The sequence below is a fragment of the Nyctibius grandis genome, chromosome 5 (assembly GCF_013368605.1).
Source record: "Nyctibius grandis isolate bNycGra1 chromosome 5, bNycGra1.pri, whole genome shotgun sequence".
Classification (NCBI taxonomy): domain Eukaryota; kingdom Metazoa; phylum Chordata; class Aves; order Nyctibiiformes; family Nyctibiidae; genus Nyctibius; species Nyctibius grandis.
The window spans coordinates 21,304,678-21,322,820 of record NC_090662.1 but is presented as its reverse complement, the minus strand read 5'-3'; positions in this window follow the sequence as shown (position 1 = coordinate 21,322,820).

Here is an 18,143-nt window from a genome sequence, read left to right as displayed (position 1 = left end):
GTGTAAGCACTGCTCGGCAATAATGAAAACATCTCTGTATTATCAACAGTGTTTTCAGCACAAATACAAAATACAGCCCATACTAGCTACTATGAAGAAAATTAACTCTGTCCCAGACAAAACCAGCACAACAATCAATTAAAAATAGAGTTAAAAAGTGTTTTAATATGACACTTCTCCTAGACTCCTTTTCCTGTCCCTATATCAGAACAAAAATACATTAAAAAGTGAAATATATTTTTTTTTAAGTGCAAGAACTAATTATTCAAGAACTAATTATTCAATTATAATTCCATTTTAACAACTCTTCTCAACCAAAGTATGTGAAGTATCAGTTACCATAGCAAATCTTAGAAGTGTGTAGTATATAATGGAGAACTTAGTTATACAGCATTTACCATTAAAAGAACAACACCCATCCTGATTTTCAACATTATTTTTCACTAATGGGATAGCATTGATGATAAATAATACTGATAACAAAGATAGCATTCATTTAATCACATATACCTACTGTTCTATCACGTTTCTAAAGATACCCTGCAATATGCTGATGTTTTATCTATCTATCATCTGTTGCGTGGTTTAGTTCCGCTCCATGTAGAAACAGGCATTTATAACTATGCAAGATATGTTGATCTTTCTAGTGTTCTTTCTAAATTCCAGATTTGATTTGGGCCATATAATATCCTCAAATACTCCCCCTTATCTTGCCCCAATTTCTGGGCATGTTCTGTCTCTGTAATGATTTTCAGGAGCGGAGGTCAGAAACAAAGTCCATGTGCAGAGAACACGTATGCAAGCTTTCAGGCTGCTTATTATATCTTTCTTTTTTCACTCTTTCTCTGTATATGTACATTATGAATCAGAACCAGCCTTAGCCTCTGTCATTCACCCAATCTTAAACCCACGAGAAAAGAACGTATTCTGAAAGTAATACTGACATAATGATTTTAGAACAAAACATTACAAAATATTACTAAAGTCAAATCATCTGAGCTGCAAAGCCTTTCATCTCTAATTTGCCAGTCTTAATCCAACCAAGCTCAGCAATGTCTCACAGTCAATACTGTCTGATGAGTGTTTGATGGCCTATGAGAAATGAAAAAATTGTCTATTTTAGCTGCTTGTAGGCAGGATTTCCTGTTGTAGAAAAATATACTAAAACTTCACTGGTATCCTTCAATGGAAAGATAAGGAGCACTAAGTATTTAGAAAAAATGATCTGCTGTGGCCCTCAGTAATGATCCCAGGCAGAGTTTGATATATATTAGTAGAGTTTGCATCAGTCTTACTTGTTTTGTACTGTTTCTGGATATAGATGAAACACTTGCTCAGAGGGCTTTCACAAATACTCACAATATTCACTTTAAAATTATATCATTATATAGGAATTGTTGATTTTATTGGAGAACTGATTGGTAAATATAATGATATAAAGCTTTTTACAAAGAATTAATTAAAGCAGGCCTCATAGAATGTGCAAACAGATGGCCTGTCTGGAAAGAATGTGCTTACAAGGTTGAGATGACAATGCGAGAGCAATAGTCCTAGTATATGCATAAATATATGCATACAAATACATATACATATATGTAAGTGTAAAGAGAATAAGGGAAATCTATTTGTTGGTTACTGGGTGACCCAGTGCCCTATATTAAAGATTAATTTTAAACAACCAGTTAGGTATGCAAGTAATTTTATACCACTATATAAGATAAGAGTAAAAAATGAAGTAGATTTTGTATTACGTAAGGAAGCCTGTCTACAGTTGTGACAATGTCTTGCCATGTCTATAGGATAAGTAATAAATAGTTTTATGCTTCAGTTCTCCTGTGCATTGTCATTTTTCAAAGTCACAAAGTTATTAGGGAAAATTTTATTTTAAAAATAATAAATTGTGTTTAAATTAAAATTCTGAGAATTACCTATTAATTTTGTGGAGGAAACCAGAATTTACATGATATTAGGGATAAAATAAGCATTATTTAGATGGGAATTTCATGTTTGTTTCAACTCCAGGCAAAGTTACATCATACTTTTAATGAATGATGACTTGGTAGAGCAGTTAAGGGGATAGTGGGAGAAGGAATAGAATAGCAACATGACAGGAACAAAAAAAGGGTAGGGGAAAGGGCCTAATTCTTTAAAGAAAATTAAGGAAGCAAGAAACAAGAGAAAAAGTGACAAAACCCGTGTTCATAAATGGTTGTTAACAAAGACACAAGAGTAATCTCACAAAGATAAGAATAACCTAGCAAAATATTAAAAGATGAGCATTCACTTAAGAAGAGCCAACAGTTCTGAAATCAATGCTCAAGGAAGAACAGTTTATGTATGATTAAGATCTAAATGATTAAAAGGATGGAACACAATGCAGTCTTTCCACTCTTGTAAAATATGAGAGGTTCAGATTTATTATTTTCAATAAACCATTATCCATTCTTATTTAAATAATCAAAGATTTTATCAAAGGAAGGGAAGAAGACATCAAATCAACTCATATCATATATATACATAACTGTGGAAGTCTTAACCCTGTTAATCTAAGAAGTTTAGAAAGAACAGAAGATACTGGATGAAAGTCTTCACTACTTTTATAGTCTGATGGACCTGAACCTGGCTAAGTATCTATAAAGATGGAGTAAAAAAATCACCCTATATTGAGATACACTGCAAAGTATTCACCAGGGCACTGTAGCAATCAGTGTTCACTCCCATTGTACTTAGCATGTTCTTTATTAACAACCTGGAAGAAGAAATATATTAATTGCATTTACAGATAATACTTCTGATTAATCAGTTAATGTTTGCAAATCTCTTTCTTTGATAATGCAAATCATTATTTCGTACTAGATGCCAAATCTTATTACAATAATGCTACAGGAGATGCTGTAAATAAGGTAACAATAGAACATTAAAAAATCCTTGGAGGAATGAAAAAAATGTAAACTAAAACCATGAAAATCAATATATCTGAATTATGCATCTACAGCATACCTACTCAATATGATGGAGTAGCTCATGAAGCCACAATGTACACAAAGACCTCAAGGTAAGAGAAGACAACAAAACAGCTGTCAATAGTTTATAAACAGTTGCAGATTTAGAGGTGTATGACAGTTGTTGGGAGAGCTGAGGGGGCTGTAGTACTCCCATTGCCTCCCCTATTGACACTACCCATTGCAGCAAATGCACCTCTGAGCTCTTGAGAAGTTTAGAACTGCACAGCTGTGCAGCCATCTTTCCTTCAAAACAGGACTTTTGAGAAGTAACAGTACAGGTACTAAACTCTAGGGAAGGGCAATTACTTAATTAGTTGACTATAACCATAAGGATTCCCTGATTTAAAAAAAAAAAAAAAAAGAAATAAAGAATTAATACTCTGTTATAATTTTATTAACTTGTCTGAACAATGTCTCATTTAGTGTTCGAGAACTGCTTTTAGCTCTTTTAAGAGATGCAACACCAAGATGTGTAAGTAATTTCCCAAGGTGGTTCATGCAAGTATTAGTCACTCTACTTCTGGATTAGGCTGAGTTCCCTGAATAATTCTGGCTGTGAAAAAATGAATTCGTAACTCAGTGACAATTTTTTTCACCAACCCATTGATCAATATACATGCTGAAGACACCCTAGGCCCAGCTTCAACATCCTTATTAACAGAAAGATTCTGAATCTAAACCTGTAATCTCCATTACTGAGCTCTCATACATCAAGGTGACTGCAGTTGGGAAAGCTGAAGCTCTTCCACTTTGTAGGACAATGTTACTATTCATAAACCTAGAAATTTAGAAGCCTTGTAAAAAGATTTATTTTTACCTTCCAGTTAGAACATTCACACAGGAGTTAGAAGACACAGACTCTAGTCTTTAATTAATGATCAAACAAAAATACAAACCAGAAAAACATAGAGTAAAAATAAGAGACATTCTCACCAAAAATATCTTGTTGTTGTAAGGTTAAATGATCTACTTCACATGAACTCATTTGATTACTTTTTCTCTTTTTTTGCCCAGTGGAAAAAAAAGACTGCAAATTAGTAAGCTGAATAGTAAACGAAAATTATCTCCTGCTTTTTGTTCTTAGAGTTAATTCTTACACTTTCATTTCTACTGCTTTATTTTCTTTTTAAAATCCCCAGATGGAAGCCAAATATTTTGTTTCAAGTCAAGAAATACACATTAATCTTTTGTTATAAATACATCCATAGATAAGCAAACCATTTCTCTGTATATAGAGAGAAGCTTTTCTCATCAAGACAAAATACATGGAAACAGTTGATTTTGTTTAGATTGCACCAACCCTTACATAATTTTTCAAGTTCAGTGTTCAAAACAGAAAATAAATTATTGTCCAAGGCCTAATTAGGACAAAAAAAATATTTGTGAATATGTTTCCATCTTCTTTAAGCTTGTAATTTTTTTGTGATTAGTAGGAATCTGAATTGAAAGGCCTAGTTTGATCTAGTCTGTATAAGAACTGTGTTTTCATGATCCTCAAAATGACCTGAAGGGTTTATGTGAGAGGATTGGTACAAAGCCTCACTGCAGGTCTAGTTACGTGTTCATACATCGTCGTGTTTTACAGCATCAATTGGGCTATTGCACAGGACTGTACTACACTTCCAAGTAATTTAGTAAGATTTTTTTTCTCCTGCTGTACCCTCTGACATGTAAACATACAGTAAAAAGAAAATTCAGCTCCTCATCCACTATAACATCTTAATTATAAACAACAGAGTACGGTGATTTGCAAAAACTGATCTTCTAGCACTTGATGTTACTTATGCAAATACAAAATATATTACATGCAAGTGTGAAAATGTTCTTGTTTACAAGAAGACTAATTAGTGGTTTCCTAGCTAGCCATCCTAAAACACCAAGAGTTACCAGTACCAATTTGTCTCATCTAGGACTAGCTGAAGTCCCTGTATCACAGTGTTGTGCTAATTAACTATATCCGTATTATGGTATTTCATGGTTAAAGGAAGTATTCAGTTGGATATTCTGTTTCATCAGCGATAATATTTTAAAGGTTAACAGTGGGTGAAATTTCTTTTACCAGACTTCAGTGTCTAGGACTCAATTCATTTGTCATCCCCACAAGGCCTTCAAATCTGACATGGCACCTGAAAGAGACACATAATTTTTTGGGTTGACAACTAGAAGCCATGTGGGGCACCTTATTGCTTCCTAGATAGTTGTAAGCACCTATGTTCAGACAACTCTATCAAGTTGCTAGAGAGTAAGTGCCGATATATGAATGAGTTGTCCATTGTCCTCAAGTTAAGTGAGATGAAAGACACATCATTAAATTGACCTATTTTGTACATCCACATTAGCACAAGACAAATCATATCCTGCATGCACCTATGTCTCGACATTGTCTCTAGAAGAAATCTATATGACTAGCTCAGGTCAGACTGTATGCTATATAGTCAGAAGTAAAGTGAAAGGAATCCCACTCATCATGATTTTCTGGTATGGCTAGGTTCTTTGAAAGATCTGTTGTTCATAAACCAACCTGCATAGCTTGACACTAAAAGCTTTTTCCTATTTTGGGAGAAATGAAATGGTAGATTCTTAATAGCACATGGCATCAAACTTTCTATTCTAAACCATCTAGTTAAAAAGGAGAATCTGGTTGATCTCCTGAAGAGCTGACTATAGTTTTCACATGCTAAATGTTACAGATCATTCTGTTTATATTAAGCAGTGGGAAATATACTATGTCAGTACATTTAAAAAATCATGGTTTGTCAGGTGTATGGTATCAGCATAAACTTCCCTTCCTATAACAAAGAGATTCCCCATCAGTGGAGGACTTTTTTCTACTTTAATCTCAATCTGTGATTAAATTGGCAATCTCCAGTAGTACTTCAAGAAGAGGACTACAACAAATATGTTTAAGTGATAGTGTCATTAATGCCAGCTCTTCAAATAACAGCTTCAATGGGAACAAATATTTTTTTTAGAAAAGCAAGCAGAAGTATATGAGAATGTTAGAAAAAAAGCATCTCAAACTGGATTGAGTTATGAGTTTGTATTTTTAAAAGTTTGACCCCATGCCATAAGGAGAAGCATAGGAAATTCCATCAAATCTCCTGTTGTGGTGTAATCTTGGTGGGCAGATAAGAACCACATAACCACTCCCTCACTCTTCTCCCCAGTGGGATGGGGGAGAGAATGGGAAGGGTAAAAGTGAGAAAACTCGTGAGTAGAGTTAACAGTTTAATAGGTAAAGAAAAAGTTGCATGCGCAAGCAAAGCAAAACAAGGAATTAATTCACTACTTCCCATCAGTACACAGGTGTTTAGCCATGTCTAAGAAAGCACGTCTCCATCACGCCTAATGGTTACTCGGGAAAACAAACACCATCACTCCGAACGTCTCCCCTTCCTTCTTCTTCCCCCAGCTTTATATGCTGAGCACAGCGTCATATGGTATGGAATATCCTTTTGGTCAGTTGGGGTCAGCTGTCCTGGCTGTGTCCCCTCCCAACTTCTTGCTTCTTCTTGCTTAGGGACATGGTTTAGTGATGGACTTGGCATTGCTATGTTAACGGTTGGACTTGATGATCTTAAAGGTCCTTTCCAACCAAAAAAATTCTAGGATTCTATGATTCTTTGATTCTTGTGCACCCCCAGCCTACTCGCTGGTGGGGCAGTCTGAGAAGCAGAAGAGGCCTTGACTCTGTGTAAGCACTGTTCAACAATAGCTAAAACATCTTTGTGTTATCAACACTGTTTTCATCACAAATCCAAAACATAGCCCCTTACAAGCTACTATGAAGAAATTTAACTCTATTCCAGCCAAAACCAGTACATCTCCTGATATTTTCTGAAATGCAAACTATACCTGAAATATCTTCTATTTTGCTTTTTTTATGTCTCTTTGAGCAGCATGCAGATGTCAATGTTGCAGTACGTATGCTATATTGCTTAAATATTGTTGTAACCAATGGTTTATTATTTTCTAATCTTTGTCTCCTTATATTACATCTGTATTGTGAGCTGTGGTGGGTTGACTCTGGCCAGCAACAAAGAACCCACACTTCCACTCGCTCACTTCCCCTGCAGCAGGATGGGTGAGAGAATCAAAAAAGCAAGAAAACCGGTGGGTGAAGTAGAAGACGGTTTATTAAATGAAGGAAAAAGAAAGAAAAAAAATCCAAACTAATGAGCAATATACAGGCAATCACTCACTACCTCCTACAGGAAGATCGATACCCAGCCAGTCTCTGATCAACAGCTACTTTAGAAAGATCAAACTCCCAGTTTTTATTGTGGAGTATGATGCCATATGGTACAGCCTATCCCTTCAATCAGTTTGTGAGAATTACTCAACAGAATTTTGGGAGCAAGTGAAAACTAAATTAAAGAGTTTGCAGGAAATAAAAGATTTAAAGGTGAGAATTACAGGATGGTTTGAAGTACAGCTAAGAATAAAAGGATCAAGTTTTGGTATGCTCATTTTTGTCTGAACTATATTTTAAAAGAGAGGTGTCAATACACAAAAAAAATCTGATTGGAGCCAATGCAACATTTAGCTGTTTTTTCCATCATCTCTCTGCTTAATTTTTTGTTGCATAATCAGCAAAAAAAGATCTCTTGAAAGGAGCACAATCTATCTGCATGTAACTGTTTGAACAATAATAGAATACATTGTTCTTGTAGAATAATAATAAGGTAGACATTGTCATATTGGATACTTAGAGCTATTCAGAGATGGAAATTATCTGGATCACAAAAGTCTTTACTGAAATTTGTCTACCATATGACAGAAAACTGCTGCCCAGGTAGTTTGGATAGCTGAATCAGATGTTATCAAATCAGTTCTTCTCTAAAGATGCTTTCTAATTAAGACAAGAGGATAGAATCTATTGAACTTCTTTTGAAACAGTTTGGCTTCAGAAAGACTTCTTAATTCAGTCACCCCTATGAACTCCAAATAAGAGCATGAAAGTTTAAAAAATGTTTTAATAAAATATTGCACACTGATATAAATGGAGCAATGAATATTTCCTTATCATCTCCTAGACAACCATCCTACAGAAAGTGTGTTTGAAAGACTAATTAGGTCACAAGTTCTGTGGATATTCTAGGATCTTGTCAAAGTCCTCTACAGTTGCTGGGAGTGCAATGAAAGGTCTCTATTAACCAGTGTGAAAAACATTTAAAATCAATGGTCACAGAAAGACCTAAGGTTCTGCCTAAGCTTCTGATTGTACTCTAAATGTGTCTTAAAGACATGACAGTGAAATCCCTTCTCTCTTACCCTTCAGGAGAGACCTTACAAGACAGAGACTTTGAGTTCAATTTAGTTGTCTAAAGAAAAGTAACTAGTGCCATTGGATAAAACTTATAGTACCTCCGCTTCTCTCCCTTTATAGCAGCTCCCCCCTCTGGAGCTCCTGCTCCAGAAGGCTGATGGTCTCCCATAGGTTCCGTATCATACTCACTACCACTCTCTGAGCACTTAATTGAGCCTTTTTATTCTTTTCAAACAGTAATTTGAAATATTAGCAGCTTTATAAGGGACAATACTACTAGGAAAATTAATTGGTGAAACATATAGAATTTGAAATAAATATACTGTCCTTTAGATCTCCTGTACACAAAAGCTCTACTGTGTGGTATCTTGAAAGCACGACACACAAAATAAATATTCAGTGTTGAAGCTGAAGAGAGAGAAAATGCCTAGATTTATTTGTTTCTAGTTTTTAAAAAGGTCATGAGCCAGTTTTCATCCCTTAAAGTGGATTTTTTAAAAAAATCTTCTTTCTTGGATATCACGTTTTTAAATTCTAAGAGCCCTTCAAAACTCAGACTAAAGTTGTTTGAGAAACATGCTCCCAAATAAATTGGGAGCTCATTCTTTTGGAGAGCTGTTGACTCTCCAAAGCAAACAGCTGATCATTTCCAGTGGAAGCGGTGTGGCGATAATAATCAAAGAATAATTTAAGTTGGAAAAGACCTGACAGATCATCAATTCCAACGATTAACCTAACACTATCAAGTCAACCACTAAACCATGTCCCTAAGCACCACATATACGCATCTTTTAAAATAGCTCCAGGGATGGTGACTTCACCACTTCCCTAAGCAGCCTGTTCCAATGCTTGATAACCTTTTTAGTGAAGAAATTTTTCCTCATATCTAATCTAAACCTCCCCTGGTGCAACTTGAGGCTGTTTCCTCTCATCCTATCACTTGTTACTTGGGAGAAGAGACCGACACCTGCCTCGCTACAACCTCTTTTCAGGTACTTGTAGACAGCGATAAGGTCTCCCCTGAGCCTCCTTTTCTCCAGACTAAACAACCCCAGTTCCCTCAGCTGCTCCTCACAGGACTTGTTCTCTAAAACCTTCACCAGCTTCATTGCCCTTCTTTGGACGTGCTCCAGCACTTTGATGCCTTTCTTGTAACGAGGGGCCCAAAACTGAACACAATATTCGAGGTAAGGCCCCACCAGTGACAAGTACAGAGAGACGATCACTTTCCTTGTTATGCTGGCCACACTATTTCTGATAGAAGGCAGGAATAAGTATTCACTTCCTCTGTCTCTGTACGAACAGCTGTATTTGAACTCTGAGAAGCTATTGTATATCAGCATTCATTTATTTCTTCCTAATTTCTGAAGTAAAAGTGGAAGTAATCTCAGACACAGAAGACATAAAGGCAAATCCAGGTGGAGTTTTGTTTTAAAGTAATTGACAGAAACTGTGCTGTATTTTCAGTGAAGGGACAGTAAGCATTAATGAGTCTAAAACTCACTTTCCCATATTTCAGCAGTGAGTTAAAGCATCGTTTTTGTTTCTTTCCTTACTGTTAGTTCAGCTTGCTCTTCTGTACCTAGGATGAAGAGCTACCTAGATGCCTGAGATTTTATTATTATTATTTATTAATTTTTGAAGTTATTTTATACAAGTTCCAACACTCACTAGAAATAAAGGCTTGGTTGTCTAGAACTTCTCCGTGCAGAGAACTCTCTACCTCTTGATGCACAGAAAAATCTTTCCTTCCTTGAACATTAAATGGTTTGCTTAATGCAGCGTTTTGATATCCAATTATATTACAATAACTGAAAGGAAATGCATTCAACCAGACCCTCAGCCGAAATCAAAAGAACCGTTGACATTTTAAAACTGGAGGTCTAGCTCTTTACTCTGAAGATTTTTTTTTGTTGTCTTTATCTTAAAGTATCTGCTGATTATACTTTTTGAGTGCTGTAGTGGTTATTCTACTATTTCATACAATTTTATCCCCTAATATATTTCACAGACTTCTATCTGCATCAACTTTTTCCCTTAATAAAATCCACACATATTATTCTAAGGTACTGACAGTATTTTCTGTTTCCAAAAGATTGCTTTCTTTTGTCTCTTACAGAAATTGCAAACAAGAACTTACTGAAAAATTTATTTTCCCACATTTTTACCATTTCTGAAAGTAAAGTAAATATATTAATTTTATTTGTGTTTTACCTTATTTATTTATTTTTTAGTTTCATCCTGTTAATCACTAGGCCACTGCCTTTTTTAATCTTTGATTTTGTGAAACATTTTCCTTCCAGTGAATACATGTCTCTCCAATATCCTCATCTTGGAGGTCACTCCAGATGGCATCATGACCCTCTGGCATATCAAAACACTCCTCCCAGTTTGGTGTCACCAGCAAACTCTCTGAGGGTACATTGCCCCATCATTCAGATCATATTGAACAAGACTGGACCCACTATCGACTCCCAGAGTACACCAGTAGTTACTGGCCTCCAACTAGACTTTGTGCTACTGATCACCACCCTCTGGGACTGGCCATTCAACTAGTTTTCAATCCACTCCACTGCCTGTTCATCCAGCCCAGGCATCAACAGCTTCTCTATGAGGATCCTATGAGAGACTGCTGAAACACTTACCAAAGTCTAGATAGGCAGTATCAACTGCTCTACCTTCATTTAGGCAGTTATGTCATCACAGGAATTTACCAAGTTAATCAAGCATGACTTCCCCCTTTGTGAATCCATGCTGTCTTCTCCCAATTACCTCCTTCTCCTCCATGTACCTTGAAGTGGTTTCCAAGATTAGTTGTTCCTTCACATTCCCAGGCATTGAGGTGAGGTTGATTGGCCTGTAGCTGCCTGGATCCTTCTTGAAGACAGAAGTGACATTTTCCTTCCTTCAGTCTTCAGGAAACTCACTCAATCTCCATGATTATTTGAAGATTGATATTGGCCTCTCAATGGCAACAGCCAGCTTCCTGAGCACTTGTGGGTGCATCCCATCAGGGCCCACAGACTTAGGTGTTTCCAGTTTGCTTTAGTATTCTATAACTTGATCCTCTTCCACCAAAAGTATATCCTTATTGCTCCAAACTTTCCCCCTTACCTGCAAATCCTTGGATTCCTGAAAGCAAGTCTCACTAGTAAAGACTGAGGTGAAAGCAGCATTTAATACCTTAGCCTTTGCCATGTCTGTGTCACCAGGACCCCTGTCTCATTCAACAATGGGCCCACTTTTTCCCCTAGACTGGCTTTGCTACTTCTGTACTTACAGAAGCCCTTCTTGTCACCTTTGACATCCCTTACCAGATTCAACTCCAAGTGGACTTTGGCTTTCCAAACCACACCTTTGTATGGTCAGTGCCTCTACATTTCTCCAAAGTTACCTGTCCCTGCTTTCACCTTCTGTATATTATCTTGTTATGTTTGAGTTTTGCCAGGAGCACCTTTTTCATCCATGCAAACCTCCTGACATTTGTGTCTGATTCCCTGGTTTTTGGAATGGATTGTTGAGCTTGAAGAAGGTGATCCTTGAGTGTTAACTAGCTTTCTTGGCGTTTTCTTCCCACCACAGCCATATCACCTGGTATTTTTTCAAGAAGATCCTTAAAGTGGCCAAAGTTTACTCTAACGAAATCCAGGGCTATGATCTTGCTTTTGACCTGCTCCCTCCTTTCATGATCCTGATTTCCACCATCCCATGGTCACTGCAGCCAAAGCCACCTTTGACCTTCATATACCCAATGAGACCTCCTGGTCTGTAAGTAAGAGATCCAGCCAAACTCCTCTCCTCATTGGCTGCTCTATCACTTGGGTCAGGAAGTTGTCATCAGCATTCTTCAAGAAGCTCCTGGGTTGCTTACTTACACTGTGCTGTGTTGTCCCTTGAGCAGATGTTAGAGTGGTTGAAGTCCCCCATGAGGACCAGGGTCTGCAAATGTAAGGCTACTTCTAGCTTGTTCTCATCCACTTGTTCTTCCTGGTCAGGCAGCCTGTAGCAGACACTCACTACAATGTCACCCATATTGGTCCTCTTTTTAGTCCTTACCCATAAGCCCTCAGTTGGCCAGTCATCCATCCCCAGGTACAGGGGATGCATTCCAGCTATTCTTTCACATAAGGGGCAATCCCACCTTCTCATCTTCCTGGCCTGTCCTTCCTACAGAGCATATCCCTCTGTTGCAGCACTCAACTCATCCGAGCCATACCACTTCATCTCAGTGATTCCAACAAGATTATAACCCTTCAACTCCATACAGATCTCAAATTCTTGTTTTTATTCCTCATGTATGTGTGGGAGCATACAGGCACTTCATAGAGGCATCCAAGCATGCTGATTTTTCCATAAGAGGTCTGTGGGTTGTTTCCCCATAATGTTGCCTTGTAGGTACTTCCTTGCTTACACATAAATACCTGAGGTGACCAAACTTAAACCTTGTTTTGTTGATAGATTTACCACTGTTCTTGAGTAACTCCCACTGATTTTTACTGTATAATAATAAATGAACAGGGCATGACTCTTCATCATTTTAAGGGCTGTCACATCAGAGCCAAAAGGTTTTGGTTTTGTTTTGGTTTTCATTTTTAAAGACATAAAAGGTTAAGGGTACAAAAGAATACAGGAATTTACATTCCCATTTATTCTAACTTTGGTCACTGATGTACAAAACTACCATCTTCAAATTCCCAATTCAAGAGCACTGAATCCTGGAGAAGTCCTTTTTTTACACCGCAGTGTTATTTATATATTTTCTGGGCATGTCAAATAGTGTTGTAATTCAACATTGATAGAGCTTAGTGGACCAATGCCTAACTCATTCCCAGCTTCCTCAGGAACTGCAGACTTAGCATCCTTCTGTGCTGTCTGAATGCCCTATGTACATCCTATGGCTTCTGAAAGACGTAATCAAAACAGGTTCCATGGCAATGTCACCACTTTATTTTAATTCAGGAACTAAATAGTTAGAACTCAAAATTATGATTTAAAAATCTTGCTTTCATATCATTCTTCTGCTTTAATATGTTCTGTTCAGAAAGACAATGTAAGGTTTAAATCCTGTGTATCATTACTTTGGAAAAAGTAATAGTGAGAAACCCACAGAGGTGCTGAAGCAGAAACTAAACCACAAATGTCTTGTCTTCACAGAATCACAGAATGTTAGGGATTGGAAGGGACCTCGAAAGATCATCTAGTCCAATCCCCCTGCCGGGGCAGGATTGTCTAGACCATATCACACAGGAACGCGTCCAGGCGGGTTTTGAATGTCTCCAGAGAAGGAGACTCCACAGCCTCTCTGGGCAGCCCGTTCCAGTGTTGGGTTACCCTCACCGTAAAGAAGTTTTTCCTCATATTTATGTGGAACCTCCTGTGTTCCAGCTTGCACCCATAAGTGCAGTCTTCTTCTGAGTGACAGCTCTAATCACTAAGCTAGAAAGTCACACATGTGCATATTCTCTCCCTTGCTTTCTTTCTGTCTTTGGTCCAACAATCTTGGATTAATCTCTATTAACGCCTGGCTACGAGACTGGTGCTACAGGCAGGGCTTTGGGTTCTTTGATAATGGCTGGTTTTATAAGACAACAGGCGTGACAGTGATACATGGGAAAGGTTTATGTCGTAGGGGCAAAAGGGTTCTGGGATAGGAATTAGCAGGGCTCATTCGGAGAGCTTTAAACTAGATTCGAAGGGGGATGGGGTAGTAGCTGGGCTTGCACCACTGGGGCAATGCTCTAGTGTTGAGGTAGACCAGGAGGCCTCCCATCCCCCTGGGGTGAAATCGGTGTGCCCAGCTCGCTCCCTGAAATGCCTGTACACCAATGCACGCAGCATGGGGAATAAACAGGAGGAGTTAGAAATCCGTGTTCGGTCGGGGGGCTATGATCTAGTGGCAATTACAGAGACTTGGTGGGATGCCTCGCATGACTGGAATGTGGTCATGGATGGCTATGTCCTGTTCAGGAAAGCCAGGCCACTAAGGAGAGGTGGTGGAGTTGCTCTTTATGTGAGTGAGTAGCTAGAATGTATTGAGTTCTGTCCAGGGGCGGATCAGGAGCGAGTTGAGAGTTTGTGGGTGCGAATTAAGGGGCAGGCTGGCAGGGGTGATACTGTTGTGGGTGTCTATTACAGGCCACCGGATCAGGATGAGGAGGGTGATGAGGCCTTCTACAGGCAGCTGAGAGCAGTCTCGCAATTACAGGGGCTGGTTGTCATGGGGGATTTCAGCTACCCTGATATTTGCTGGGAGGCCTACTCAGCCAGCCATCCCCCGTCCAGGAGGTTCCTCCAGTGCGTTGATGATAATTTTCTGATGCAAATGGTGGATGAGCCAACTAGGAGAGGAGCGCTGCTGGATCTTATCCTCACTAACAAGGAGGGTCTGGTTGAAGAGGTGAAGGTTGAGGGCAGCCTTGGTTGTAGTGACCATGAGATGGTAGAGTTCAGGATCTCATGTGGCAGGAACAGAATAGCTAGCAGAATCACAACCCTGAACTTCAGGAGGGCCAAATTTGGCCTTTTCAAGCAATTGCTAGGGGAAATCCCATGGGACAGGGTACTAGAAGGTAAGGGGGCTCAAGATAGTTGGTTAGCATTCAAGGACTGCTTCTTCCGAGCTCAAGATCAGAGCATCCCAGCAGGTAGAAAGTCAAGGAAGGGTACCAGGAGACCTGCATGGTTAAACAGGGAACTGCTGGGCAAACTCAAGTGGAAGAAGAGGGTGTACAGATCATGGAAGGAGGGGCTGGCCACTTGGGAGGAGTATAAGTCTGTTGTCAGAGGATGTAGGGAGGCAACTAGGAAAGCTAAGGCCTCCTTGGAATTAAACCTTGCAAGAGGTCAAGGACAACAGAAAGGGCTTCTTCAAATACATTGCAGGTGAAGCCAACACTAGAGGCAATGTAGGCTCACTGATGAATGAGGTGGGGGTCCTGGAGACAGAGGATAAAAAGAAGGCGGAGTTACTGAATGCCTTCTTTGCCTCTGTCTATACTGTTGGAGGATGTCCTGAGGAGCCCCGGACCCCTGAGGCCTCAGAAGAAGTAAGGATAGAGGAGGAATCTGTCTTGGTAGATGAGGGCTGGGTCAGGGACCAATTAAGCAATCTGGACGTCCATAAATCCATGGGCCCTGATGGGATGCATCCGCGGGTGCTGAGGGAGCTGGCGGAAGTCATTGCTAGGCCACTCTCCATCATCTTTGTTAAGTTGTGGGCAACGGGAGAGGTGCCTGAGGACTGGAGGAAAGCGAATGTCACTCCAGTCTTCAAAAAGGGCAAGAAGGAGGACCCGGGTAACTATAGGCCGGTCAGCCTCACCTCCATCCCCGGAAAGGTGATGGAACAACTTGTCCTTGGTGCTGTCTCTAGGCACATCAAGGATAGGAGGATCATTAGGGGCACTCAGCATGGCTTCACCAAGGGGAAGTCATGCTCAGCCAACTTGATAGCCTTTTATGAGGATGTTACCCGGTGGATAGATGATGGTAAAGCTGTGGATGTGGTCTATCTCGATTTCAGTAAAGCGTTTGACACGGTCTCCCACAGCATCCTCGCAGCTAAACTGAGGAAGTGTGGTCTGGATGATCGGGTAGTGAGGTGGATTGTGAACTGGCTGAAGGAAAGAAGCCAGAGAGTGGTGGTCAATGGGACAGAGTCCAGTTGGAGGTCTGTGTCTAGCGGAGTCCCGCAAGGGTCGGTTCTGGGACCAGTGCTATTCAATATATTCATTAATGACTTGGATGAGAGAATAGAGTGCACTGTCAGCAAGTTCGCTGATGACACAAAACTGGGAGGAGTGGCCGATGCGCCGGAAGGCTGTGCAGCCATTCAGAGGGACCTGGACAGGCTGGAGAGTTGGGCGGGGAGAAATTTAATGAAATATAACGGGGGCAAGTGTAGAGTCCTGCATCTGGGCAAGAACAACCCCATGTACCAGTACAAGTTGGGGGCAGAGCTGTTGGAGACCAGCATAGGGGAAAGGGACCTGGGGGTCCTAGTGGACAACAGGATGACCATGAGCCAGCAGTGTGCCCTTGTGGCCAAGAAGGCCAATGGCATCCTGGGGTGTATTAGAAGGGGTGTGGTCAGCAGGTCGAGAGAGGTTCTCCTCCCCCTCTACTCTGCCCTGGTGAGGCCGCATCTGGAGTATTGTGTCCAGTTCTGGGCCCCTCAGTTCAAGAAGGACAGGGAACTGCTAGAGAGAGTCCAGCGCAGAGCCACAAAGATGATTAAGGGAGTGGAACATCTCCCTTATGAGGAGAGGCTGAGGGAGCTGGGTCTCTTTAGCTTAGAGAAGAGGAGACTGAGGGTGACCTCATTAATGTTTATAAATATGGAAAGGGCAAGTGTCAAGAGGATGGAGCCAGGCTCTTCTCAGTGACATCCCTTGACAGGACAAGGGGCAATGGGTGCAAGCTGGAACACAGGAGGTTCCACTTAAATATGAGGAAAAACTTCTTTACAGTAAGGGTGACTGAACACTGGAACAGGCTGCCCAGAGAGGTTGTGGAGTCTCCTTCTCTGGAGACATTCAAAACCCGCCTGGACGCGTTCCTGTGTGATATGGTCTGGGCAATCCTGCCCTGGTAGGGGGATTGGACTAGATGATCTTTCGAGGTCCCTTCCAATCCCTAACATTCTGTGATTCTGTGATTCTGTGATTATTGGATGAAAAATTGAATGGTTTCAGAAGAAAAGAGTGAGAATGCCCTTGATCCGTGTATGTGTCCCTCAGGCAGAGAAAGACATTTTTACTGTACCTTATATGAGTATTCACCTAACCATTAACTGATAAAAATGGGAAGAGAGAGGTACCTTCTAAACTAAAGGAATTTTATAATGTTATAAAATACTATTTAAGTATTTGAAAGAAAAAAAGGTTGTGAGTGTCATGCTTTTGGAAGGGGTTCAGAGGTGTAAATCCCATAGCAGGAAAGTACTTCTCCAGGAGATACACCTTAGACACAGTCAGGGAGAAGATCAAACCTGTGTCCTCAGATATGACCTCTTTGCCTTCAGTGTGCCACCTTCTCATCATCCAATGCTTCCCAAGCATTTCTTAGGGATTGACATCAAAAGCCAAATCCAGATTATAGACTGTTCTTTAAGAATCAAAGTTAAAATTTAGGTGTTGCAAGCACTGCAATATATATTTTCACTTAAACCAGGTAATGGGTATGCTTTGCTGCTACTTTTCCCCTGCTTCTAGCTCCCCCTGGAATATTTTAAAGCATAGATCTAGGCAAGAAATTTGGAATCTGATCAAGTGGGCCGTCAAAAACAGAATCTTAAACCCAAATATTTAATCCATATTTTAGGTTGGTCTCATCTTAATTTGACAGTTGTTCTAGAAAGGACTCCTCGAGGAGTCAGCATGTAATCATTTCTCTTTTAGAACATCATACAACATTTTATTTAGTAAGAGACATTAATAAATAACGGATCTGTTACCTTCCTGGCATTATTTTATTTACCTTGGTGGAAGTATTTAATCTAGCACAAGTTTGGACATTTCTCTGGAATGTTTCAATGATAAATGTTAATCAAACAGTTACAAAATATCTCTGACAGTTAAAATGTTATGCATTTTGGTGTCTATGAAATCAGACAGTAGACTGGCATCAATCTAATAAGCATTCAGAATCATAGAGTTCCTATATGGTCTCCATAATTGTCATACTTTTGATTTATTACTATTTACAGTAATATTTTTCCATCAAACATGAAGGTCTTGGAATCTCCAAACTGGCTTCAAGACATTGACGTGTAGTGTCAGATACTCATATTGTTAAATTCAGTTGCATCTGGTCAGTGACAGTTACACCCAGCCTCTTTACTATAGATAATTGACTTTGACAGCATTGAA